This window comes from Bubalus bubalis, chromosome 8 (genome assembly GCF_019923935.1).
Source record: "Bubalus bubalis isolate 160015118507 breed Murrah chromosome 8, NDDB_SH_1, whole genome shotgun sequence".
NCBI classification, from domain to species: Eukaryota; Metazoa; Chordata; class Mammalia; order Artiodactyla; family Bovidae; genus Bubalus; species Bubalus bubalis.
The window spans coordinates 84,762,076-84,788,187 of record NC_059164.1 but is presented as its reverse complement, the minus strand read 5'-3'; positions in this window follow the sequence as shown (position 1 = coordinate 84,788,187).

Sequence of the window (26,112 nt, the reverse complement as noted above, 5' to 3'; positions counted from 1 at the left end):
TCAGCTGGTAAAGAATCCACCTGCAATGCAGGAGACCCTCGTTCAGTTTCTGGGTTGGAAAGATCCGTTAGAGAAGTAATAGGCTACCCCCTTCAGTATTCTTGGGCCTCCCTGATAGCTCAGCTGGTAAAGAATCTGCCTGCAACGCGGGAGACCTGGGTTTGATCCCTGGGTTGAGAAAATCCCCTGGAGAAGGGAACAGCTACCCACTCCAGTATTCTGGCCTGGAGAATTCCATGGACAGAGGAAACTGGCAGGCTATGGTCCATAGGGTCACAAAGAGTCAGAAACGACTGAGTAACTTTCACTTTCAGTTCATTTCAATTCAGTCACTTTGATACTAAAAGATATTTCTTGGAATGAAAAAGATATGAAAGACCTCTACATTGAAAGCTATAAAGCATTTTTGAGAGAAATTAAGTAACACATAAGTAAATGAAGATATATAGCATGTTCCTGAATCAGAAAGATTATTACTGTTAACATGATAATTTGTCCTCAGTTGATCTTTTGATTCAATATAATTTCCATCAGTATCCCAGAAAGTGTTCATGTAGAAATTGACAACCTAATTCTCAAATTCAGATGAAAATGCAAAAGAACTAAAATATTTTTAAAAATTTGTACCAGAAGAACAAATTTTAAGGATAAATACTATGGAATTTTGAAGAATATTTTAATGCTATCAAGACTATGTGGTACTGATATCAAAATAGACAAATAGAGTCATGAAACAGAATAAAAAGTCTAGCAATAAACCCTACATATATAAGAACAATTGATTTTGAGCATAAGTGCAAAGACAATTCAGTGGCAAAGACAATTTAGTGTTAAAAGGATAGTCTTTACTTTCAACAAACAGCACTGGACAAATTAGGTATCCATAAACAAAAACAAATAAAACTTCCCCCTTCAACTTTGTTCCATGCCTCAGACCATGAACAAAAGTAATTAAAAACTGGTCACAAACATAAATATACAACTGAAAAATAATACTTCTATAAAAACATAGGAAAAGATTTGTAACCTCAGATCAGGTAATTTCCTAGATATGGTACCAAAACATATTCCTTTTCCCTTTGTGTATGTATGGATATTCAAAGCAACGTTAGTAAAAATCACAAGAATTAAGCTGAATGAAAGAGGCCAAACCATAAATATAGTGCATACTATGTGATTCAGTTTATACAATACTCTAGAAAATGCAAATTAATCTGTAGTGACAAAAGCAGATCAGTGGTTGCTTTGGGGAGGACATGGAGGGAGGGAAAGCACATGGGCATGAGGAGACTGTCATGGGGATGCTAGGAAATTCAAGAGCTATCTCAAGCTCTGACTGTGCTTGAACCCCATTTCCTATAGGCTAGGTCCCTACTGGCCTGTTTGGACTGTGGTTCACTTCCTACCTTGCTCCTACTTGAACTGTATGTTCGCAGTCATGCCCTGAGCATCGCTGACATTTTCTTCATTAACCACTTGAGCAATTTTTGAACCCTAGTGTCTAGTCATTAATCGTTTATTAGAACTTAGCATAATTTCTCCTGCTTTAATCTTTTTTATAAGATTTTTTTGATGTGGATGATTTTAAAAGTCTTTTTTGAATGTGTTACAATATTGCTTCTGTTTTATGTCCTGGTTTTTTGGTTGCAGGGCATGTGGGATTTTAGCTCCCTGACCAGGTATCGAACCCACACCCCCTGCATTGGAAGGTGAAGTTTTAACCACTCAACTGCAAAGGAAGTCCCTCTCCTGCTATACTTTAAGATAATTTTGCCTTATCAGAACTGAACAAATCAAATACTGAGCCAGCTATTAAGCCTGATAGGTTGGGACCATGCAATGATTCAGCAACAAGCTAAGCAATCAGATGTAGCCTCTCCTCCACTCCTCAGGGATTTCATTCTGCTCCAACCCAGAATATCTCTGCCATGCTCTCAGAATGTATTCTTCTCCTTATTCTTAAAAGAAGGTTTAACAAGATAGGCCTATAAATAATGGTCTTTGATTGATCTAGTAAAGAAATACAGACAGCATCTGTTACTTACTGAGGCAGGAGAAAGTTTACCCCTGTTGTAGAATTCATTGTTTAAATGCTTGCCAAAGGGCAGGGTCTGGTAACTCGAACGGTTAAATGGGAGAAAAAATAGATGCACAGAATTAAAAATTAAGCCTTGGGCTATTACCTTTTATATATTATGGATGAGGTGTGTGAGAATTTAACTGCTCTTGTGTTGTTAAGTTCTCCATACATGCATAGCTTAAAAATCTATTTCCCTCTGGAAAGCTGTCCTCTGACAAAATTGGAGACGAAAATTGCTGTGATGAAGGTATAATGTGCTATTATTCTGCTGAGGTTCAATATGAATCAATCTGACAATCAGATGTCTAATGATGGTTCCTAATTCCCTTCTAATCTTTCCTCATTTTCTTTGGAATTCATCTTCTTATTTGTCTCTTGCCAAGTTTGAGACCAATTCAGTTCAGTTTAGTGAGACCCATTGAACATCTGCTATGTAGAATAAGTTGGGCTGGACACTGTGAAGATCAGAATATATATATGTGTGTGTATATATATATATATATGTTATAATCCCTGCCTCAAGGAACTCACAGTGTAATTGAGAGATCAGGCAAATGGACATGGACTTGTTAACTGGTGCCTGGTAGTTTCTGGCAACTGAAGGTACTCATTAATCTGTGAATTGGATTTAAAACCCTGAAAAAGAGTGTAAGGCTAGATGCAATGTGTGTGGTACAGATATAGGATTTCAGAAATAGCAAGACATCAAAGTAGGCTGAAGTTTTGGTGCATCATGGAAAAATTGTATTTGTGGTGAAGCAAGTTTTAATGAGAAGGATATTTCAGGTTAGGGCCATTATGAAAATCAAAGAGATGGGCGTCAGCATCGTGTGTGTCTCCTGCAGAGAGAAGCCCTTTATGATTAGAGAAGATGGAAACATAGAGGTAGGTTGGGTCAGATAATGGAGGACCTTGTATGAATTTTGGACTTAATTCTGAGGCTTCTGAGGGCACTGGGGAACCCCACAAGTATTTTTATCAGCAGAGCCCTATTTTTGAAGTTTACGTTTGTGTAACATGCAGGATAGTCTGAAACAAAAGTACTCTGAAGGCTAGGAGACCTGAGTGTAGAGCAATAGAAACTGGGTAATGATAAGTTGAAGTATTATGCTTGCAACATGGTTGAGAAAAGAAAAGCCAATTATGGAAAGTAGAAAATCATGAATCTCACAAATCGTGAAGAACAAATTTTGACTTCCTGATTTGGAACTCAAAATTTAGGACAATAGAGTCCCAGATACAGAAGAGGAAAAGAAAAGGTGGAACTGTTGTAAAGATTTTGTTTTTGATTCAAGTTTGAGATTGTCATGACCAAGTCAGGTTCTTAAAGGAGAAGATGTTTAGTAGTGATGAGCTTAGAGCCTTGAAAACAATGGGATTGTCTTCTGTTAACTCAGCAATGCCTCTGTTTCTTCCTTCTCCTATCTTTCATAGGAAAGAAATATGGTGCTCATTCCTCAAAATTTCCTTCTTATGTGGCTTCAGGGTAGCTTATTCCAATAAGAGCCGTTTTTATAATGTTCAGAAGGCCCCGTCTTCATTTGTTCCTGAGGCAGCTGTAGTCTGACTTCTCACTGAGGGCCTCATGGTATTTGAGCAATCGTTTCTAGACTTCTGGGCACCTTCTGGACTTTTGCTTCCTTCAGCCCTTAAGTTGGGCATGCTTCTAATTCCCTGTATTAAATCTCTTTCTACTCAAAATTTCTAGACTGGAGTCCTCTTTCCTCATGAATTCTGACACAAAAGCACATTCCCTGTGAAGAGATGATGAGTGATGACAGAGACTGAGTGATAATTTTGTGCGTGTGTGTTGGAGAAGTACAACTAATGAAAGACGCAGAGAAGAAATGGCATGAAAGTTAAGAAAAAACTGAGCACGTCATGAAAGAGAGGCTACTTAAGGGAGATTTTTGAGGAGAAACATTTTTTAAAAAATTCAGGTGAAGGGACAAAATAATCTGTAGAGACATGGATGACCCTAGAATCTATCATATGGTGTGAAGTAAGTCAGAAAGAGAAAAACAAATATTATATATTAACTCATATATATGGAATCTAAAAACATAATGCAGATGAACCTGTTTGCAGGGGAGGAATAGAGAAGCAGACATAGAGATGGATGTGTGGGTATTGGTAAGGAAAGGAAAATGGGATGAATTGGGAGATTGGGACTGAGATATATACACACCTTGTATAAAACAGATAGTAGAAACCTCTTGCATATCGCAGGGAGCTCAGCTCATTGCTCTGTGGTGACCTAGAGGGGTGAGATGGGGAAGGATGGGAGGGAGGTCCCAGAGGGAGGGGATATATGTATACACATGGCTGATTCACTTCACTGTACAGCAGAAACTAACACAACATCGTAAAGCAACTATACCCCCCAACATTTGTTAAAGTTAAAAAATTAAAGAGGACTGCTTGCTGAGAAAATGGTGTCATATTTGTCAAGGTGAAGGACAACTTGTAGGAATTTAGTTTCCATGTATTGTTATTCACACACATTTAATTACAGGGCCAGTTAGAATGATATCACCAAAATAGCATCCATAATGTTTGGTGGGATGATCAGATGATCAAGCTCCCTGGAACTTGATTACCACAGAGGAGACAAAGTCTTGAAAACCCTGAATTAATAAATGGAATGTATAGTATTGCCCTGCCACATAAAAGCAAATTGCTTCTCTGGTCTTTACTAATTGGTCTAGAGGAAAAGCATTTGGCACATTTTATAGTGGCATGCTATTAATCACATTTTGACCAACAGTGCAAGAGGCAACACTACCTGATTATTTTTATGAGAGTCCATGTAAGTGTACAAGATCCATGTGTCTTTGGCATAAACCATGTACGTGAATTAAATGGATTGGGTAGAAATCTCCACCACTTACTTTTCAAATTTGATACTGGCACCTGTTTCTGACATATTCCTGGTGATTTTTGAAGGGAGGGGGCTATTCCAATCACTTTCATTCGATCCTTCCTACTTTATAGCCCTTACTCCATAGATCAAACAGCTGAAGTGGATATATTTTCTGTTGTTGAAGCAGGATTTATATTCAGAAACTGCACAGATGAGTTCACACCCATGAGGTCTAATTTTTGCATTCTTTCTCTGTATTATAATAAAGGCTTTCTGGCTTCTCAGCTCCATTTAATGTAGGTCGTTGATCAGAAAACGAAGATCATGGCATCTGGTCCCATCACTTCATGGGAAATAGATGGCGAAACAGTGGAAACAGTGTCAGACTTTGTTTTTTTTGGGCTCCAAAATCACTGCAGATGGTGACTGCAGCCATGAAATTAAAGGACGCTTACTCCTTGGAAGGAAAGTGATGACCAACCTAGATAGCATATTCAAAAGCAGAGACATTACTTTGCCAACAAAAGCCAGTCTAGTCAAGGCTATGGTTTTTCCTGTGGTCATGTATGGATGTGAGAGTTGGACTGTGAAGAAGGCTGAGCGCCAAAGAATTAATGCTTTTGAACTGTGGTGTTGGAGAAGACTCTTGAGAGTCCCTTGGACTGCAAGGAGATCCAACCAGTCCATTCTGAAGGAGATCAGCCCTGGGATTTCTTTGGAGGGAATGATGCTAAAGCTGAAACTCCAATACTTTGGCCACCTCATGTGAAGAGTTGACTGATTGGAAAAGTCTCTGATGCTGGGAGGGATTGGGGGCAGGAGGAGAAGGGAATGACAGAGGATGAGATGGCTGGATGGCATCACTGACTTGATGGACGTTGAGTCTGAGTGAACTCTGGGAGTTGGTGATGGACGGGGAGGCCTGGCGTGCCGCAATTCATGGGGTTGCAAAGAGTAGGACACGACTGAGCAACTGAACTGAACTGACTTCCTTAAGTCCCTCCTCCGAGTAGGGCCACACTTCCAGAATTAGTGTTAGTACTGAGCCAGTTCAATAATGTCTGAAGAGTATTCCTCTTTCCCCATGGCACAGTCACAATAGTAAATGAGAGCAGGTTGCTTTAGGAAACTTAAGGAAGAAGATTTACATGGCCTTCTTGTGGTGGTGTGGCAAGGGAGATCCTTAAGGGAATCTGGTTCTCCTTTCATTTATAGGGTATGTTTATAAGCTGGCTCAAGTTTAGAAATTGAGTAACAAGTTGTGACTCTCTGTGATGTCAAAGTCAAGACTCTTTTCACAAGAATTAAAGATTAAAAATGGCTTTCTTATATTATCCAGTGCTCGAATATATTTGTTTTAGGAACACCATAATCAATGAGCCACTCACAAAGATTTCTGTGGATTAAACACTTTTGATTACTGCTCGAATCCAGCTGTCCATGTGTTTCATCACCTCCTGCTGTTGCTTAATGTGTGAATCAGTGAGCCCAATTCAAAGGGAGCATCTCTCAACATCAACACTGGCTTGAAGCACCCTGAGCTTTTTAGGAGGTCTGTCCTTTCCTTGGAGAAGGCAATGGCACCCCACTCCAGTACTCTTGCCTGGAAAATCCCATGGATGGAGGAGCCTGGTAGGCTGCAGTCCATAGGGTCGCTAAGAGTCAGACACGACTGAGCGACTTCACTTTCACTTTCCACTTTCATGCATTGGAGAAGGCAATGGCAACCCACTCCAGTGTTCTTGCCTGGAGAATCCCATGGACGGAGAAGCCTGGTAGGCTGCAGTCCATGGAGTTGCACAGAGTCGGACATGACTGAAGTGACTTAGCAGCAGCAGCAGCAGTCTTTTCCTGGGTTGTTGTTGATGCTTAGTTGCTTGGTTGTGTTGGGGGACTCTTTGCAACCCCATGGGCTGTAACCCACCAGGCTCCTCTGTCCACAGGATTTTCCAGGTAAGAATACTGGAGTGGGTTGCTATTTCCTCCTCCAGGTGATCTTCCTGACCCAGGAATCAAACCTGTGTCTCCTGCATCTCCTGTATTGGCAGGAAGATAGTATATTTCTCAATGCATTGGTAAATGTAGTAATTTCTAAACACTCCCTTGGACTAGACTTACTGGGTTGGTGAAGGGGACACACATGATAAAATCACTCCAAATTCCTGATTTCCTAAATCTTTGAATCTGTCCTTCTACAATATACCAAAGACATCTGGTATCTCAACTTCATTTAGATTGCATATATAATAATATACATACCTATATAAACACATACACATATGTAGTTATAGATATAACAATTATTGAAAAGTAAATTGTCAGTGTAACATCTTAGGTTTGTATCTGAAAAGTGAAGAAGGAAACTGGAATCTGAAAATCTTCACCTGCCATTTTAATGCTTTTTTTCTTAAAAATAATAAAAATATCTGAGCCAAACAAAGCAAAACATTAACATTTGTTGCATCTCAGTAGTGAGAACACAACTGTTTGTTTATTCTTTCTATTCTTCAGTATTTCCAAAATATTCCATATTAAAAATATTCTAAACTCTCAAACAATCAAGATGAAGCCAATGGTTGAAAGTAAATATGTTTGTAAGCACAGATCACATTGCAGGTGTTTGGAAAAGTAATTCTCAACATAAAAGCCCTTAAAAAGAATTGATCACCAAAAAATTAACCTCTAAGAAGACAAAGACAGAAGTAGATGAAATTGATGCTCTAATTCAAAATTTTTTATGAAGAGATGATAATTCTGCATGTTTCTTTGAGTAGTTAGATGCGTCAATCTTGCCATTATGATGGTTTTATTCATTCATTCCTGGAGACCAGGCACTTCTCCTAGGAATGCCCTTTTCCTTTATACTAGAGGTTAGGAGAGGAAGAAGCTAATAAAAAAGAAAAATTTAAGTCTGATGCCACAGTTATTGCAATAGCCAAGCAAGAGCACATATATTTTGTTTATACACATTTCATCTCAAAGTGTGGGTTTTATGTGTATGTGGCCTTTAACACTATCATCTGCTTACCACTGAATGCTGTGATGACTGATTCTTTTTAATGACTTTAACAGAGAGAAAGGAGAATAGAAACTGATGCTGAAAACACTAGCTAACCCAACCAGAACTGACAGCTCTTCCCTGAGATTTTCTGTGTCTTTAATTCAATAAAATAGCTTGGACTGAGAATTCTCAAAGAGGAGTAAGAGCAAGCTTCTAATAACCACTTATAAAAGTGAAATAGAAGAATTGCTGAATCAGGAGTATGAAGCTACACTGAGACACTTGGGGAGAAATGTGTACTTTGGAGTAAAATGTGCTGAGCTCATGCAATATATGAACAATTTGAAAGAAGAACATTTAGGGTCACCTGAATAAATGTATTCCCTCCTCAAACAAACCATTGACCTCTATCCAGCTATTTCTATCCACACACCACTAGCAGAGGGAGTAGATAGGATTATCCCCAAACCCTGTCATTTAAAAGGACTTTTCACATCTTTATTTAACCCTCTCATCACTATGGGAGATGAGCAGAACTTCATTTCAGAGATGGAGACATTGAGGAACAAGACTGAATACATATTCCCAGTCTCACAGCCAGGTGATGGTAGAGCCCAGGCTTCTGGGATTTTGCTTTACATCTCACTGACTCTTCATTCTCCTTACTCTTTCTGTGTTCTCTTGGTCTTGACTTTCCAGTTTTAGGGAGATTGAGAATGTTTATAGCATTTTGGAAATCCTTTATGAAACACATAGTGTATTGACTCTAAGGGATAGTGTTTCATCACCAGGAATACTGATTCAGGTAGGTAGTACTTTGACCAAAATAACTGAAGGTGGAAGATGTTACCCACACTTAGACGCATGCCACAAGGGCTCATTTCTGTGCAGACAAAAAATGTGATCAATTTTGGTCTCTCCAAATACCCTTAGCATATTTGACTTTTTTTTCTCTTAGGAGTAAAGCAGTAGGGGGGAAGCTTATTACACATTTGTTACACAATGGCAACCCACTCCAGTACTCTTGCCTGGAAAATCCCATGGACAGAGGAGCCTGGAAGGCTGCAGTCCATGGGGTCACTAAGAGTCGGACACAACTGAGTGACTTCACTTTCACTTTTCACTTTCATGCATTGGAGAAGGAAATGGCAACCCACTCCAGTGTTCTTGCCTGGAGAATCCCAGGGATGGGGGAGCCTGGTGGGCTGCGGTCTATGGGATCACACAGAGTCAGATACGACTGAGGCAACTTGGCAGCAGCAGCAGTTACACAGCATATTCTGTCCTCTATGCTGAGTCATTAGTCATCTATTGCTTTTAACATGCTAAGCCTAAAACTTAATGGCTTATTTACTTAATGGCTTGTAGGGGAAAGAAGGGTAGGGATAAATTAGGAGTTTAGGATAACATATACACACTACTATATATAAAACAGATAATCAGCAAAGACATACTGTATAGCACAAGGAACTATATTCAATATTTTGTAATAACCTATATGATAAAGGGCTTCCCAGGTGGTGCTGGTGGTAAAGAGCCCACCTCCCGAGGCAGGAGATGCAAGAGATGTGCGTTCCATCCCTGGGTTGGGAAGATTCCCTGGAGGAGGGCATGGCAACCCACTCCAGTATTCTTGCCTGAAGAATCCCAGGGACAGAGAAGCCTGGCAGGCTATAGTCCATGGGGTCACAAAGAGACATGACTAAAGATATTTAGCATGCACACAAAAGGAAAAAGAACATGAAAAAAATATAATTCTATATATCCCATGGACTGAGGAGCCTGTTAGGCTGCAATCCATGGGCTCGCTAAGAGTCGGGCACGACTGAGCGACTTCACTTTCACTTTTCACTTTCATGCATTGGAGAAGGAAATGGCAGCCCGCTCCAGTGTTCTTGGCTGGAGAATCCCAGGGACAGGGGAGCCTGGTGGGCTGCCGTCTATGGGGTCTCACAGAGTCAGAAACGACTGAAGTGACTTAGCATAGCATAGCATATCCATGTCTATAGACATATATCTGAATCACTTTGCTATACACCTGAAACTAACACCAGATTGTAAAACAACTATATCTTAATTTAATAAAAGACACTTAATGACTTAAAATAACAAATACTTATTATCTCATAATTTCTGAGAGCTGCTCAATTGGATGGCTCTAGCTCAGGGTTCCTCATGGAGACATTGGATGAGGCAACCGTTATCTGGAGGTTCGCCTGGGAACAGAGGATCCAGTTCCAAGATGGTTCACTTAAATGGCTGGCAAGTTGAGATGAGCTGTCCACCAGAGCCCTCAGGTCTTCTGTATGTCAGTCACCTCAGAGCACAAATGAACCTCAGATCAAGTGATCCGAGAGAGAGAAAGTGAGAAGGAGCAAGAATGCTTACCCAAAATGGAAGCTTCCATCTTTTTATAATCTGATCTTGAAGTCATAGCCTATCACTTTGCCAGATCCAATAAATTAGAAGTTACATGCAGCTCACACACAGGGGAGGGAAATTCAGCTCTACTTGGAAGAGGGAGTATCAAAGAGTTCTTGGACATATCCTTAGAACCACAACAATACCTTGCTCAAATTAGCTTTGCAGGAGAAAGCACATAAAGTAGACAGATTCTTTTTCAGCTGGTTCACATATTTCTGAGGCTGCTAAGTCGCTTTAGTCATGTCTGACTCTTTGTGACCCCATGGACTGTAGCTCACCAGGCTTCTCTGTCCATGGGATTCTCCAGGCAAGAATACCAGAATGGGCTGCCATTTCCTCCTCCAGGGATTGAAACTGTGTCTTTCGCAGCTCCTGCATTGCAGGCAGATTCTTTTTACCTGAGTCACTGGGGAAACTCGTGGTATTTGTCATCCTTTACTAAACAGTTTCTTCTGTATTCTTTGCTGTCCCACCTTCTTCACTTGCCTTGAAATGATGGAGGGTCTCTGGCTGCTCAGAGCTCTTCTTTATGCACACACCCACCTTCCCAACACCCTCTCGCACCATCTCCAAACTCCACCCCTATTTCTCACAATTCTTATGTTTCTGTCTTCAGCCTTGATCTCTCCTTGTAGTTCTGGTTTTATACATCCAGCTTCTCCTTGATATTTCCAGAAGGATCACACGCATTTAAAATGTACCATGGCTCACAGAACTCTTGCTTCCAGAGTATTCTCCCAGCCCCCCCATTTTCAGTAAATCCACCCAGTTGTTTAAGCTCTTCCTCACCTCCTGTCTAATCCCTCAGCAAGTTCTGTTGGCACTTTGCTCAATGTCTTTTCTGGGTCTACCAGTGTCTCCATCTTTACTGTTCTCACTCTAGTCCAAGTCAGCTCTCCTCTCACCTGGACCATGGCAATTGCCTCCTAAGAGGTTTCCCTGTTTCTTCTCTGGTCCTTGTAAGTATTCTCCGTAGCCCAGCCATGATGGCACTTTGAAAATAAATTCAGTTTTTATCACACCTGCATTTAAAACACATAACGACTTTCTATACTTAGAAAGCCACTTAGAATAATAAACCCAAACTCTTTGCTCTGACTTAGAATTTTGTACACTTTCTTGTCCCTGCTCACTGACCAGTGACACTGATCGTCACTGTACACAGTACTTAGTTAGGTATGTCAGCATACACTGTGTGGGCATTTGTATCTGTGTGTATGTGTGTTTGTGTGCATGTTGTGTGGGTGTGTATAATGTATGTGTGTCTCAATGTGTTGTTAGTGTGTGTCTGGAAATTTGTCTGAGTGTATGCATGTGTGTGTGTTTGTGTGTGCCTTCCCATGTGTATCTGGTGTGTCTGGTATATACAGGGCCATCTCAATCCACCCTGTAGTTTAGGCAGAATAGACTGCTCCCTTGAGAAAACTCAGAGACCACAGATATCTTCTCTCTCAATATTAATATTTCTCTAGAGATGCATTAAGTTTAAGTGGTTTCCTTTCAATTGCAAATATCCTGGGAGTTGCATCCATCATCTGTATCTTCTTGTGAGTTGTGATAATTAGATTATATTCCTCCCAGCACTTGGTGAAGACAGTCAGAGATAAGACCGAGTGTAGGGAGCTCATAAAATGAGTCCCACGGCCCCTTGGGTGGTAGGGTGGCAGCTTGCTGACTCAGGTGCCACTTCCTGAATGATCTCCCTGGATCACAAGGATTCCTTCTCATCTGCAGGACTGGGCAACACTGGGGAATGAGAGACAGCACAGAGAAGAAGTGCAAGGCGAAAAAAGAAACATGAAAAAGTCCGTTTTCCCCAAGTATATATGAGTGCCATCCATGCCTGGTATGGCTTTGTGCTTCAGAGATTTCTGGGTGCTCTTCAGAGTAAAGTCATTCCTCCTTTTATTCAGAGCAGTGTAAGGGCATGCTCGTTCCCATGAGATACAGTAATTCCTTGGGGAGCACAAACAGAGGACAGCAATGTAGCACATTCAGCAACTACTCCGTGTCTGTTACAACAGGACTACAAGAGCACCACCATTAGGGAGGTGCCCCGCAGGAAGCCGCCTCCTCCCATCCTCCCTGCAGTGTCTTGTCCTTCTCCTGCACTCTGATTCCATGCCACTCTTTCTTCACTCTCCATATTTCTCTTCCCTTCCCTGAAACTTCAACCTTTATTTTTCTATCTACTAGATCTTTCTTACCAATATTGGAACATGTCATCTTATATCCCATTAAGTTGAGAAAATGAAACAAACAAACAAACAAAAAAACACTTTCCTTTTTATCCCATTTCTTCTCAGAAATCTCTTCATCTTTGAGCTGTGCTTTGGAGGGAAGGAGTTCCAGAATGTTTTCTCCAGTTCAAGTTTCTAATACAGTGTAGCTTTTGCTTTCCTCATGTCACATCATGGGCTTTGGTTTAATTGAATAATGCCCACTCTGGTGCCACATCATCCAAACACCTGCACTTCATACCTTACTAGGCATGTTAGCAGTGTTCAGTGAGTTGCCCCTTCTCTTTGTCTTGAAATCCTCCACACTCACCCTGCTTCCTCTTGCTCACTGATTATTTTTTTTCAGACTACTTTCTAGCTCTTCCTAGAAAGAGGATCCTTCTCTTATGTTACACTTTGTTGCATACTCTTGAATTTAAATACCTCTTCTGTGATGCTGATTCCCCAGTGAATAAGTGCAATGAATCCTCTTTTGTGCTGTAACTTCCCTCCTGTATCTGACTGCTTACTTAAAGATCAAAGAGAGAGATCCCTAGAGTTGTTCAGTTCAGTTCAGTTCAGTCCTCAGCTCAGTCGTGTCCGACTCTGCAACCCCATGGACTGCAGCACGCCAGGCCTCCCTGTCCATTACCAACTCCTGGAGTTTACTCAAACTCATGTCCATTGAGTTAGTGATGCCATGCAACCATCTCATCCTCCGTCGTCCCCTTCTCCTCCCGCCTTCAATCTTTCCCAGCATCAGGGTCTTTTCCAGTGAGTCAGTTCTTCGCATCAGGTGGCCATAGTATAGGAGTTTCAGCTTCAGCATCTGTCCTTCCAATGAATATTCAGGACTGATTTCATTTAGAATGGACAGGTTGGATCTCTTTGCAGTCCAAGGTACTTTCAAGAGTCTTCTCCAACATCAAGTTCAAAAGCATCAATTCTTCTGTGCTCAGCTTTCTTTATAGTCCAACTCTCACATCCAAACATGACTACTGGAAAAACCATAGCTTTGACTAGATGGACCTTAGAGTTATTAGGTATTCAGGATTCAGAGTCCGAGTCAAAAAGCTGTGTGACTTTATGTAAGTTTGCAAAAATTCTGCTTTTTTGTCTATAAATTAGAAGAAAGTAATAGTATGTATTTTGAGAATTGGAATGTTAGTCCTGTCATAGTAAACAAAGATGTCACAGGCACCAGCAATTGCAGCCACGATGGATGGTGAGCTGGTGAGCCGTGAGGGAACTCAGGAGGGAAAGAACACCTTCCCTAGATGGCTAGAACATCTAGCAGCCATCAGACTGTAGAAACTTCCCACCATGAGCCCTGAGGAAATTCAGGATGTGAAAACACAGGATAGTGGCCCCAAATAGCTGAGGTGCATATCAAAAAAATGAGTTCAGTGAACCCAGACTCTTGAGTCAGAAAGACTAGAGTTCTATGTAACTTCCCATGCATAGAACACTAAATTTCTTAACTTGGGTTATCTGGTTTTCTTTAATTAACAATGATTTTGATGTTCAGACTTCCTGCCCTTTGTTGCAAACCTTGTATATAACCTGGCTCCTCTCTTCACCTCCTCAGAAAGTTCTCTCAGGATTACTTGAGATGCTGTTTCCCAGGCTTGAAGTCCTAAAAATTCTCACCAAATAAAACATAACTCTCAACTTTTGGGTTGTAAATATGTTTTAATTCCACAGCTTTGTAGGGTTTTTCTGATGACAATTAAACGAATACATTTAAAACACTTAAAAATTGTGCCTGACATATAGTAAACATTTAATAAATATTTATCAATTCTCCTTATTATTATTTATCCCCTTTCCTTACATGTTCAAAGCAACACTTCTGATTGTCTCAGCAAATGACATTTCCACTCAGCTATTGAAATCAGAAATTGGTAGTTTTCTTAGAATTTTCTCATGCTGACACTCATCACTACCAAGTCTCCTTGACTTTAACTACAGACTGTTCCTTAAGTCATCCAGTTGTCTCAGACACCACTCTACATCAGCCACACCTCATCTCTCATTTGAGTTACTGAGATGGGTTCCTAATTAGACTTCCTGCTTCCTTTGCTGCCTGCTTCTCTGACTGATTCTTCAGCACACAGCAACTAGAGTGATCTTTAAAAAGCACAAACTGGTTCCTGTCACTCCTCTGCTCAAAACCCTTCATGATTTCCCAGTGGACTGAGGACAAAGTCCAAGATCCTTAAGTGGAAGGGCCTATAAATTTAGACACCTTCTGCCATGTCTACTTCCCAAGCTGTGTTCAATCCCCCATCACTCACTGTGGCTCATCCACACAGCCATTATAACAGGTTTTCAAACTTTTCAAGGGCTTTTCTACCTTGTGAATTTCAATTTTGCTTCTAGGGGCTGCCTGGAATGTTTTTATCCCCCTTTTTGGGATAATTCCCACTTCCCTCTTTTGAGCCCCAGTAAATGTCATTTCCTCAAAAAGAACTTTTCTGGACCTTGAATCTTAACAATTTGAAATTATATATTATCCGTGTATTGATTTGCGTACTGATAGTCTTTTCAACGGGATGAAAATACTATGATGATGGAAATCATTTGTCTTGTCCCTTGTTTCATTTCAAGCATTGAGCAGGGTAATGCTTAATCAACATTTGTTGAATTAATGAAGTGAAGGAAAGAATTGTGGTTGGTGCAAGTCCTTAGTCATTTCATTGATGAAAACATAGTAGTACAGTTATAAGCAAGTCACAAGATGTGTCTAGATTTATTGCCTTTAAATGATGAAATTCAGAATTGTGTATTACATGCAGATTTGATACTATTTAGTTTTACAATTAACATAAGGAGAGACTGTGGTCGAGGGGGAAGTGCATGGGTTTTGTAGCAGATTCAGGTTTAATGACATCTTAATCATTTACTGGTGGTGTGACAGGTAAAGTCCGTTTCCTAGCTTGGAAAATGGTTTTTCTAACTCCAGAGTTGTTGCAGAGACTTGAGATGGATGGCTTAAGTTGATTGCTTTATAAATAAATATTAGCTGTCATTTTTACTGGAAGACCTTTGTGTTAGTACTTAAATACAAAAGGGAGAGACATAGGAACCAAAAATGATAAACTGTTGACTTCTTTAAAATATCCAGAAAAAGTTGGCCTCCAACTTTTAGATCCTATAAAGGCCTGAAATAAGACATAGTAGAAGGGAAAAATAAAAACCCATGAACTTTACTGAAATCAAATAGATTGATTCTTAAAATTCCAAAGACAAAGGTATATGTGCTTCCTAGGCCTGGAATGTTCTGTGTGTGTCTGGTTCTTCCCTCTGCATGTCCCACATGCTTTTTCCTAGAGGCCTTTTCTTTAACACCATGTTAAGTCTCCCTCAACTTCTCCCTACCGTACCATTTCATGGCTGATATGAACATTTTATGGGCTCCCCAGGTGGCACTGGTTGTAAAGAACCCACCTGCCAATACAGGAGATGCAGGTTTGATCCTCTGGTTTGGGAAGATCCCCTGGAGGAGGAAATGGCAACCCACTCCAGTATTCTTGCCTGGAGAAATCTGTAGATAGAGGAGCCTGATGGGCTATGGTCCATAGGATCACAAAGAATTGGACATTCAGCTTCCCTGATAGCTCAGTTGGTAAAGAATTTGCCTGCAATGCTGGAGACCTGAGTTCAATTCCTGGGTTGGGAAGATCCCCTGGAGAAGGAAATGGCAACCCACTCCAGTATTCTTGCTTGGAAAATCCCAAGGACAGAGGAGCCTGGCAAGCTACAGTCAATAGGGTCGCGAGTTGGACACGACTTAGCACTATCTTTCTTTCTGAAGTGACTTATGTGGATGCACTATGACACTTTATACTTTTATCCTAGAATGTATGTCACTATGAACTTAGGCTCTTAATTGTATTTCTACATTTGATGGATTTAATTCAAGTAGATGATAAATACTGAAAAGAAGCAGAGCATACCACTCCAAAATATGACTGTACAAGTTTAGGAGTTGCCACTCCAACATATGTTGCTATGGTATATTGATTGGGCTTCCGCCATGACTTAGACAGTAAAGACTCTGCCTGCAATGCAGGAGACCGGGGTTCAGTCCCTGGATCTGGAAGATCATCTGGAGAAGGGAACGGCAACCCACTCCAGTATTATTGCCTGGAGAAGTCCATGGACAGAGGAGCCTGGTGGGCTACAGTCCATGGGGTCTCATGTAGTGGGGCATGACTGAGTGACTTTGGGAACTTTTTGTAGGCACTTGAAAAACAGTAAAGACAGGGAGAGATGTCCTCTGAACTGATCTCATCTGCCTAAAGATAGAGCTCCAAAAGCAACTCCTGTGTCATCAAGTCTCCCCAGGCATTTTGTCAACCAAGGTGGACTGACTGTTGCTATAGGAGAGGAGACTTGCAGTTAACACCATATCCAGACACACTTTGTCATAAACAATTATACTTTCTATCTGTTCTTCTAAGGGCCCAATTGCCTTTTCTAAAAATCATTTACTCTCCCCTAAGAGATCTCGGGGCTTCCCTGGTGGCTCAGGGGTAAAGAATCTGCCTGCAATGCAGGAGCCCTAGGAGACACAGATCGATCCTTGGATCAGGAAGATCCCCTGGAAAAGGACATGGCAACCCACTCCAGTATTTTTGCCTGGAGAATCCCATGGACAGAGGAGACTGGCATGCTTCAGTCCATGGGGTCGCAAAGATTGGACATGACTTAGTGACTGAACAAAAAAATAAAAACAATATACAGGTTAATAAACTTCTTTATTTTTCTTGGATTGTTTTTCTCTTGTTAATCTGTGTTTTGTATCAAAGGGTCTGAGACAAGAATTCACAAGGGTAAAGGGAAAATGATTTTTCCTCCCTTACAATGTCAACAAGGGTAGGATCTTGTTACTGATTTATCCCAGGTACTAACACACTGCATGGAACATAAGATGTGCTCACAAAGAAAAGGAATGAATAGAATGGCTACCTGTACAGCCTGAGAGCCATTATGCCCTTCTGCAGAACTATTTTTGTCATAGCTGGAGTTTAATGCAAGATTCATCCCTTTAAAAAAAATCCACTTCCTTTTTAGAAAAACCTCTTGAAATTCACCCAGTTTTAAGCTGCATTATACTATCAATTAAAGGAGCTGAAAATGACTTTCTTGAGTTGCATCTTCACTGTTTAATATTCAGGATGCATTTAATGTGCCCTTTGAGTAAGGGGACTTTGCTTCCATCCTCTGGGGTGTCCCCACTTCTCCACAATAGTGTCATATACAGTGATTAACATGGACTAGAGAACGTGGGCATGTGTATACCTCTGTGAATCTTATAAATTATAAAGTCCAAACAAAGTGGTTTAGTCCCTTGAAAAGTAGGGAGAATAGGGCAGAAGTTCATAGATACGTTTTGTAAGTGAGGATTTGAAGTTGTTAGTGTCCTTCTTAACTTCATGGTAATAGAATACAGGGATAGCTTGGTTTTCGCAACTTTAATATCAGATAAAATTACTTCAAAATTGAAAACAAATTTAGCCAAGAAATGAATTAAAAATTTTGGAAACCTATCTATTGCTTTACTTCAAAGTATCCTAAGAGACAGATTCTCAACACATTTCCAAGTTAAAAAGCAATGAGTTTCCCCTTTACATGTGTATACTAAAAATTGTTGCTGCTTTATTTTCCCCCTGTTCCAGCTAACCTGCAGTTTCAAGCATTCTAAGCTTTGAAGTTTGGAAAACAGACAATGTTGTCTGGTAATCCTACGAATGCTAACTGTGATGGTTCTTTTCAAGAAGATTCGTTTAAAAAGCCTAGACATTACCACATTATAATTTCTACAATCAACAAAGATAAAAAACAATGCCCAAAGATATGACTACGGGCAAGAAAAACTTTCCTTTCACATTTCATTAAAACATATCAGGCAATAAAATGAATGGAACTCCACATTCCGCCTCTGTGTGTGTGTGTTCAGTTCAGTCTCCCAGTCGTGTCCAACTCTTTGCGACCCCATGAACGGCAGCACGCCAAGCTTCCCTGTCCATCACCAACTCCCGGAGTCCATCCAAACCCATGTCCATTTAGTCGGTGATGCCATCCAACCATTTTATCCTCTGTCATCCCCTTCTCCTCCCGCCTTCAATCTTTCCCAGCATCAAGGTCTTTTCAAATGAGTCAGCTCTTCGCATCAGGTGACCAAAGTATTGGAGTTTCAGCTTCAACATCAGTCCTTCCAATGAACACCCAGGACTGATCTCCTTTATGATGGACTGGTTGGATCTCCTTGCAGTCCAAGGGACTCTCAATAGTCTTCTCCAACACCACAGTTCAAAAGCAACAATTCTTCTGCACTTAACTTTCTTTATAGTCCAGCTCTCACATCCATACATGCCTACTGGAAAAACCATAGCCTTGACTAGATGGACCTTTGTTGACCAAGTAATGTCTCTGCTTTTTAGTATGCTGTCTAGGTTGGTCATAACTTTCCTTCTGAGGAGTAAGTGTCTTTTAATTTCATTGCTGCAATCACCATCTGCAGTGATTTTGGAGCCCCCAAAAATAAAGTCAGCCACTGTTTCCTCTCTTTCCCCATCTATTTGCCATGAAGTGATGGGACCATAGGCCATGATCTTAGTTTTCTGAATGTTGAGCTTTAAGTCAACTTTTTCACTCTCCTCTTTCACTTTCATCAAGAGGTTCTTTAGTTCTTCACTTTCTGCCATAAGGGTTAGTGTATGTGTGTGTATTTTCAGTCTTCTCCCTGCCACATTTTGTCTCCTGAGTTTTATCTAGGATGCAAAAGATTTCATAAGGAAACCACTACGTAAATTCTATAGTAATCTGTGATTAAAAATAGAAATGTATATACAAGAAATGTCCTAAAAACTTATATTTTCATAGTAATATTTTATATTGCTTTACATGTTTCTATTATGATAAATGCACTGGATGCTCAAGGGAACTTGTTCGACTTTCTCTTTGTTGTTGTTTAGTTGCTAAGTCGTGTCTGACCCTTTGCGACCCCATGGAGTATAGCCTGCCAGGCTTCTCTGTCCTGGGATTTCCCAGACAAGAAGACTGGAGACAGTTGCTATGTCTTTCTCGGGGGGAACTTCCCAAACCAGAGAGCAAATCTGCATCTGCTGGCCCTTTGACTTTCTCTTATATTGTGAAAAACTGTTGAGGCTATGTTCTGAAAGTATTTTGGTCATTAAATATATTTTACTCCATTATGAGAAGGAATAGAGAAGGGAAATACAGCTAATTAAAAATGAACGATAGTCATGCTAAAGTTCATTTGTGTTTAAGTGTTGACTATGTTCAGGGATTATTATAGAAACACATTTAGTCAGAATCAGAGATACTCAGACACCAAAAACTGAAGCATTTATAATCTCACTTTTTTTGTCTTACTGCCTTAACATTATTCTCCTAAATTGAGTTTATTATAATCATTTTATTGTTCATTCTAAATTTCTGTTGAGATACTTATTACAACTTGAGGCTATAGACAGTGAGTGAAATACCTTGCATTAATTTCAGATAATCATACAAAATTGATCCTCTATATCTCATAGTAAACAGTTGCAGTGTAATTAACTAAATTCCCAGAATCTTTGCCAATGACCTGAATTCTAGGTAAGGTAGTAAAAGGAATTGACATGATTTTGAATTCTTAGGCTTCTTCAAATTTTGTATCTTTCAAACCCCATATAGTTTCAGGTTCCTCCAGTCACTCATAGCCCCATTTCTTTCTTAGTCTCTCATTAGTTGGCTCCTGCACACTTGGATGAATAAATGCATTTTGTTTCAGATGCTAGCAGAGCTGTCTGATATTATATATGTCTCCTGTTCAAAATATAGCTTGATTTTTATATCAGACTTTATCTACTGTGTATTCCAACTTTGGAAAAAGACAGAAATGAAAATTTCTCTCCTTCTATAAGACAATTTGGAGAAGTTTTACTATTTCATTGAAGCAAATTTTTATAATTTATCATGTTAGGATTTGAAAACAACAGCCATATACAATATTATTTTTTCTATACATTTCTTTTTAATCATATTGCACTTTAATTTTTCATGTAAAGGAAGTTTTGGACACAATATTAATACTTCAAAGAAATAACACATTCACCTTTTGAGAAACAGGGAAGGAAAGATTGAGGTGGAAGGTAAAGAGATTATTAATAGGCCACTGTTATTTTGGAACATAAAACACGCAAACGATGAAACTCAAAGAAGTTTTATGACAAGCAGTTATATCCCAAGTACCATTTTAAAAGGTACATTAAATTTTCTACAGTTCCATATAAATCAAATGCCCATGTTTACACCTTTATTGAAGCTTTCTATTTTATTCGGAGAAAATAAAAGCTATCAACTCCCTGCAGAAAAATGTTGGACTTCTTTATGAGGATGGAAAAATCCAAGAATATTTTAATTGTATTATATTTACTTGGAATACTGAATTATGCCATCACTTTGCCTATCTGAGTGAATCTTTCAGTGCCTTATTTTGCATGTGGAACTAAATGCCAATAGGCATTTCATTATCCTCCTCCAGAAGTTTTGCCTGCAGGAATTTGAAGAAGCTGCAAAAGATAATGAAGGGTGGGAATTGTGGGTTTGACCTTAATTCCAAAACGTTGCTGTTGTGTTATTATAAGCCTCTAGGATGTGGACTATGGGCCAATTAGTTGCTGTGCATGCAACTACAGCCCCGATCAACAACCTTGAGAATGTTGGCAGGCCTTGATCAAGAAGGGGGACGAGTGAGAGATGATGCATGCTCCAACACATAATTCTCTCTGTTCCTGGAAAATTAACTCGTGTGTTCGCTGTGCTGATATGGCGTTGTTAGAAAATCTTTGTCAACCAGGACAGTACTGTATTTCCCAGCTAGGTTCCATCTTTATTTTAATTTGCCAATAGTCAATCAGGAATAGTTATTCATAGCACATTTTGCAAGATAAGAAAAAAATTTAGATCAAAGAAAGTGGAAGGAAACATTGATCCTCTTTGATAATGACGTTGCAGCCATTAGAGCAGGGATACAATTAGGCTTCCTCCTACCCCCCATTTTAAAAATAAACTCTGTTTTACTTGGAGAGAAGAGATAGCTGCCTCAATATTTCTACAAAATAGATCTCCATGGTTTAATTAAAAATTACATATCATTTTATAGTTTTCTTCCCATCTTTTGAAACTGTGGAAGGAAGAGCAGAGTGTATACTTGGAAAAGACTGTATTTTTACAACGCTTAAATCATAAAGGTGAAGTTTTGCCTCCTTTTCTGTTTGCTTTGCCTTGTCTTGCTTTCCATTCTTCAGAAATACACATGTGCTCTTTTTCTGCTCCTCCTTTCCTCCATAGAAAGAGGACCATGGCCTACAGAACAAGGATTTTAATAATGTGATGGGAAGATTTTAGAAAATACTTCAAAGAACACTATCTGATGTAAACTCTGTTGGAGAGATATTGTCAGGAGGTTAAGTAGGAAAATGACTGTCAATGTGGCAGGAAGGAGAATACTTATTTGGTTTGGATTCCTAATCATTATTTCTCCAGCATCTAGCACAATGTGTAGTCCATCCTGTGTACCCAATAACTTGAGTGATAAACAGAATGAATAGTACTTACATAGGGGATTTTCATAGAAAACACAGAAAAGAAAGTGATTAGGGGAAGAGGGAGAATAATCTAGTTAAAGAATGATTAGCGCTGGAAGAGAAAGAAGGGAAAAGATATGGCAGGCAGTAAAGATCATAGGATTAGAATGTACATTATGGATCTAATATTTTCACTAAAGGTATTTCACTATATATATATATATATATATATATATATATAATATTATAAAGTAAAGTGAAAGTCACTCAGTTGTGCCCTACTCTTTGTGACCCCATGGACTGTAGACTGCCAGGCTTTTCTGTCCATGGGATTCTCCAGGCAAGAATACTGGAGTGGGTAGTCAATCCTTTCTTCAGGGAATCTTCCTGACCCAGGGTTTGAACCTGGGTCTTCTTCTCCTCTCTCTCTCTCTCTATACATGTATATATGGCTTACATATATATCTTATATATTGGAAGGACGGATGCTGAACCTGAAACTCCAATACTTTGGCCACCTGATGAGAAGAACTGACTCCTTGGAAAAGACCCTGATGCTGGCAAAGAGTAAAGGCAGGAGGAGAAGGGGATGACAGAGGATGAGATGGTTGGATGGCATCACCGACTTGAGGGACATGATTTTGAGCAAGCTCCAGGACTTGGTGAAGGACAAGGAAGCCTGTGTGCTGTAGTCCATGGTGTTGTAAAGAATCAGACACGACTGAGCGACTGAACTGAACCAAACCGATATATCTTATAGGGCTTCCAAGGCAGTGCAGTGATAAAGAATCCACTTGCCAATGCAGGAGACGCAAAAAGATGTGGGTTCAGTTCCTGGATTGGGAAGATCCTCTGGAGTAGGAGGGGTCTTCCCTGATAACTCAGTTGGTGAATAATCTGTCTGCAATGCAGGAGACCCTGGTTCGATTCCTGGTCCAGGATGATCAATTGGAGGAGGGATAGGCTACTCGCTCCAGTATTTTTGCCTGGAGAATCCCATGGACAGAGGAGCCTGGCAGGCTGCAGTCTGTGGGGTTGTAAAGAATTGAACACAACATATATTTTATAATTGTCTTAAGCAAGTGTGGTATTCAAAAGTCAAAATTCCTTTTAAGTATAAACTTACTTTTTGGAGACTGTTTTACCACCCTGAACACAGCCACCTCCAGTGGATAATTTAAACTCTTATTTTTTTAAAAAAATTATAGTGTGCCTACATGATTGTGTTGACAGTTCTGATGAAGTTTACACAGTGCTGACCAACAACCATTCTTGAACACATGAGTTAATCAAACAAACACTTTAATAACATGCTAGGGAAGAGGAGTTGCCTTTCTTGTAAAACTCAAGAGGCATCAATCAAGAACCTTTTTTATTTTTTTAAGCAATGTGGTTGACTGACATTGGTATAATTCCCTGGAGGCTGTTTCCAGGCCAACTCTGTAACTAAGTTGAAGGAATAGGGAGGCATGTTAAATCTTTTTAATCAAAGATTAGCATCTCAATAAATCAAAGGGTGTAAAGGAAAATAATAAGAGAAAAATGGAGATTATCTACCAAGAGAATCACTAGTTGCTCTCTGGGTACTCGATGATTTACTCTTTGTCCTTCTAATAATCTCTTAACATTTTTTTTGCTTTTGGTCCCCTACTGAACAGAAACCATCGGTATATGTGTCTTTTTAAAGGGAGAATTAAAAAATCTGTATGTATATACAGAAATATAAATACACAAACACATGCACATATAACTATACAAATAAATCACCTCTTTCCATAGATAGAAAAGAGTCTGACTAAGAATCTTCATGGTCTAGTGGCTAAGATCCTAGGCTCCCAATGCAGGGGATTGGGGTTTGATGTTCTGCCAGGGAACTAGATCCCACCTACTGAAACTAACAGTTTGTATGCCACAAATTAAGATTTCCCATGCCAGAATGAAGTCAGAAATCCCCGGTACCATAACTGAGAGCTGGGACAGCCAAATAAATAAAATAAATATTTGGGGAAAAAAATCTAATTGGGTTTTGACCAAAGTTATTACCCCAGAGCTTCTCTTTGCTTAACTCAGGCAGTGATGATCAAGAAGTACATAAAGTTCAGGCATCAGTCTTCTCTCTGGTCCACACTCTCTAAGAGGCAAGTGGCATTTAGGGTACAGACTAATAACTGTGGGTCACACACTTAAGAAAGCATTCTACTTGAAAATATCCTTTACAAAAAAATCAACTGATTTCAACCTTACTTTTTTCTTAATAACTAGTAAAACCAAGCAATATACTTATATTATCATAGTTAGTAGCTATGGAGGAGTGTGTGTATGTATGTGTGTGTGTGTGTGTGTGTGTGTGAGAGAGAGAGAGTCGCTCAGTTGTCTCTGACTCTTTGTGACCTCATGGACTGTAGTTCACCAGGCTCCTCACTCCATGGAATTCTCTAGGTAAGAATCCTGGAGTGGGTTGCCATTCCCTTCTCCAGCTATGGAGGTGTAATTGCCAAGATATTTCCAAAAATGACCATTTAAAATAGTGGCACTCTTTTATCTTTAAATGATAGTAACTTTTCTATTGAAGCCTCTGCCTAAATTCCCAATGCAGGCAGAAAATTATTATCTCCACCATTTAGAGTAGATTTGTTTCCCTCACAATCGATGGGTTCTTTGAGTTTGTCCATGTTACAGGTTTCCCAAAATATGTATGAAGAGTGTAGTACATACTAGATTTTGGAAAAGAAGGAAGTCTTAAAAAAAAGGGCAACAGTCAACCATGTTGTCCTGTCAAGCATGCACATGTTTTATTTGAGTATTCTCCAAAGGTCTATTTTTTTCCAGCATAATGCAGATATTATGCTATCCTTTGAAATAAGATATATGAATTTCAAACAAAATTGTCAAAAACAATGACCTTGGTTACTCCATATGGTACACAGAAATAATTACATTTCACTTACAATACAGATGCACTTAACACAGTCATCAATAGTCATTCACCACCAACACAGTATATTTTTAAATCACCTAAAACACCAAAAAGTTTTTTTTTCTTTTCCAAAAGTCTAAAGAAATTAATAGTTTTGGCTAAATGATAACTTGAAAAGGAGGCAGAATTGTCAACGGAAGTAATCTAACTGCATTTTAAAATGCAATATTAAGAACATGAAAATAGAACTTTTTATTGGGAATAAAGACCTAAGTATTCCTGATTGTGTTTTGTTTAACCTACTTTTTAAAAAGTTTTTCAACAAATGCCATCAAAGAAGTTTCACTATATATTTGCTCTAGAAGCATAAAGTGACATGAGGCAGGTGTTAATATAATTGTTAATATTCACACTTCAGGAAGATTAGTGACTTTTAAAAAGACATACTAGGTATAAAGCCAGTTTTTCCCTAGAGATAGTAGAGTTTATCTGACTTTCACTCAGCAAGTGTTTATAAATCTACTGTGTGCACAGCTTTGTTCTAGAAGCTAGTCTAGAAATGGGAAGCAAGAATTTCTGGCTTTACTTGAAAATGGTTGGGTTAATTCCTTTTTATGATAAATGATTAAGCATTTTAAAATCTCTATTGTAGAGGGATAATTATTTACTCTTTCCATGTGTTGAAGCTAAACTTTATTCCTTACAGTGGTGGTTTGGAATGAACAAAACTTCTCATTGGACATAAAACTTTTTTACATTGTCACGTGCAGACATGTCTGCTGATATATTTTAAAGGTGAAAAGATATCAAGACTTTTCACTTAAATGTACATAGAGATCAATTTTGCATCATCAAAATCCTGTCCTCCTGATTTAGAGGAGAAAAATTGCTCCTTGCAATAAACAGGAACCTTTCTGAGACAAATCTGTGCTGCCTTCCTCAATGGCATAGAAAGCATGCTTTCATCAAACACTGCTACATAAAGCACTCCAGTTTATCTCTGCAT